Consider the following 3,561-nt stretch of genomic DNA (forward strand, 5'->3'; position numbering starts at 1 on the left):
AATACTTTCTCATTATTGCTAATGAAAATAACCATCAATAGGTAATAAACATCTTGATTATTCACTAAATACCCATTCTCATCGATCAAACAACAATATTTAGTTGTTTCAAAATAATTTTTAAAAATTCAAACATTATTGGGCCATTTTTAGCAATTTTTGGCCTTTGTTTAGATGTTGGCTTGACAAAAATACACAAAAATATAAAAAACATTCTATCCAGTCATGAGAAAAAGTCTGGGAGCCATTTGATAGCTTAAAACCTTCATTTACAGCTGAAAATCATCTTCAAATTTTGTCCAAAAATGGAAAAACATAATTCAACATTGCAACAACAAATTGCAAAATATATTATCTTGTTCACTTTCCAACAATTGGATCATTCCGCTCTCTATATGTATTAATGAGTTGATGAAACATATCTCGTGCATATGGATGTATAAATCTTATATTTAATATCCAATTTCTCTTCCAATTTTTTGCAAAAACTATATAGGAACAATGAAATTTTAATTTTTGATTTCATCATTTGGGGTAATTTCATTGCGAACAAACTAGAGAGCCTAAAGCAATGAAAATTTGAAAAAGTTTATGTTAATTAGAATAAAATAGGGGTTTTATTTCAGATTGCAAGTAGTCCACTAAATTCAGGTACCCCCTTTGTAAACTAGCCTTCTAGAGCTAGTCATGGACAACGCAAAATTTAAATTGATAAATCAAATGAACTCTGATCTTTGTGAAAATGAAATTGGAAGTTTTTGACATATATTAAGTGGGTTTCCTTCTAATTTTGTAAATTTCAAGCTTTTTTTGACTCATTTTTATGCCTACGATCAGTATGAAAATATTTAAAAGGCATACCAAAACTTCTCACATTTCTATGAAATCACATAGGTACCAAGTCTCATATGCCAAGAAACATTCTACCAAATAATTTGCAGAGGTATTTTATGAGAACCAAGATATTAATCATCAAAGTTGACAATTTTCTATTTCTAAAACAAATGCTCTTTTAAATTGTCCAAAATTGAATATGGAATATAGTAAATGACATTATAAAAAAATCATTAATTTAGCATGATAGAATAGATAAATTGGCATAAATCTATTGAAGTGTAAAGAAATTAGGGTCCAAGCATGCATACCTGGGATAAGTTTGTATCTTTGAATACATACATGGACACTTGTACCTTTCAAAAATTTCACTGATATGAAACTCTACTTGCTTACTGCCCACGATTCTACAACATTTTTCTACTTTGCAAGATTTCCTGATAATACCTTACAAAATCATGATTTTGCAAGTACATTGTGAGGTCCTTTGCAAAATAGCAATAAATCACCTTTTCTCTTTACTCTTGACATGTTATCTGTGAAATAAAGAAAATTTGTCATTTCACTTAGCTACTAACTTCCTTTCTTTGAAATAGAGAAAATGGTGTTTTATGGATCTTGATGACAAATACTTGAACATTAATATTTCCTTTGACGTAGTATCAACAACTCTAAATGTTTACAAAATTTAGTATTCCAAGATAGAGAACACAAATTGTTTGATAAAGATCCGTAAAGAAATGTCTTCTCATGGAATACAATGATAGAAGGGTACACACAAAATGGTGTACTTGATGAGGCCTTGACACTTTTCAATGAAATATGGTTTCATGAATTACAATGATTTTAGGATATGCATGAATGGTGTCTTTGACTAGTAAATGGTGTCCTTGACTAGTGTTTAAAGATCTTCAAAGAATTACCTCAAAAAATAATGGTCTCATTAATCATCATGATTGTATGGTCATCTAGGAAAGGATTTAATATTTTTCATAGAAATTTTTGAAATAAATGTGGTCTTATGGACTACAGTAATTGCATGATACACACATAATAAATATGGATTATGTGTAGGATCATGGAAACTATGCACTTAAGTGGTAGTGAGAAACTAAAAAATTAGGGTTATGTCAACTTGACTCATAATTTTAAAGTAGTTATGGACTTCATATCAATAATGTTGGAAAGACCAATGGGAAAGTAAGTTCTAAGAGTGGGGGGTGGAGGGGGGTGTGAATCAACACTTAAAACTTTTGCCTCTAAATATATCACCAACATCCATCTCATAAATTAACATATAAACTAAAATAACTTAACATGCATCACATCCATAGCATAAAGTAAATAACACATAACACAATAAATTTGGTTACCCAGAAACCATCCAATGAGAAGGTAAAACTAGGGTGGGGATTAAACCCAAAAAATTTCACTACTGTAGTTGTAAAGTTTGGTCAATTATGGCTATAATGTGTTGATCATAAGCTATGATCTACCTCACGAAAGGTCTACCCCGCAAAAGGTCTACCCCATTAAAGGCTTACAAAGACTATTAGGTCTCACCTTATTAGAGGATTTAAATTTACAATAAAGTAAGCACTTGATTAAGAGATTTACAACAACCTGTTAGGACTACTTGGTTAAAATATTTTCTTTGTATCACCTATTAGAATGATTCAACACCATGATCCTTCGGTTAGCACCTTGATTCTTGATGTTAGATTTCCTCCTTACTATTTAAACCTTGATACTCCTAATTAGATATGTCTCCTATATCCTTTTACTTATTTACTCTATTCTTCTCAAACTGGTTTTGCAATGTATAACTCTATTATAGCCATCTAAACTACTATGAATTTCCTCTAAACTCTTAGCATTCATCTCCTCACACATTTATAAACCTTTTAGGGTTTTCCTTTCTTAAATAAAAATTGGTGGTGATGGATTAGGTAAGAGCCAATGGTTATGATTGATCCTTATTTCTACCTAATGTTTCCCTCAATCTGATTGGTTGCATGTATTGCATAAGTATTTGTAATATGAGTCCATACTTATCTCTTTTAATGGCAGCCCAAATAGTGTTTACATAGAAGTTTGTGTCATTATAAAAATCTATGACATAAAATATTCACTCGACATCCAAAAGCTCTAATGCTTGGCCTTCACTATGCTCTTAATACTGATACTCAACTCTTAAATAGCCCGACACACTCTATTTTCTCGGCACCAAAATCACATGGCACATACTATTTACTTAGATCCCTTTGTCATCTTGGTACCTAAATGACTTGGCACACACTTACTACTCAACACCTACTAATGTTTGACACTATCTTATTACTCAGTATATACTATCTGAAAAATTATGCTTGGTATGATTTGATCAATCAGCATGCACTTTGCTTTGTTGAATAATGACTAAGTGTTTTGTCACTACTTTGTGAAAACCAATATGAGATTAACTATCTCCCCCTTTGACATGAGTGGAAAAAACACTTTTTCATGACATATAAATTCTTATCTAATGCATAAGCTGGATAATGTTTCTTCATTGCTTGGCTTCAATACAAAACCTCAAAATTTCAAAATTTGCAAAATTATTGTCTATCTTCTATACCTTATTACTCCCCGTAACTAAATAGTTTGTTTCTATTTCTTCATTCATTACTCCTATTGAGTAGATATTCTTCCTTGATAAATTTCCTTCAAAATTTCACAAAAAATACT

Source organism: Cupressus sempervirens, chromosome 6 (genome assembly GCF_028749045.1).
Source record: "Cupressus sempervirens isolate cs-2001-9-10 chromosome 6, ASM2874904v1, whole genome shotgun sequence".
Classification (NCBI taxonomy): Eukaryota; Viridiplantae; Streptophyta; class Pinopsida; order Cupressales; family Cupressaceae; genus Cupressus; species Cupressus sempervirens.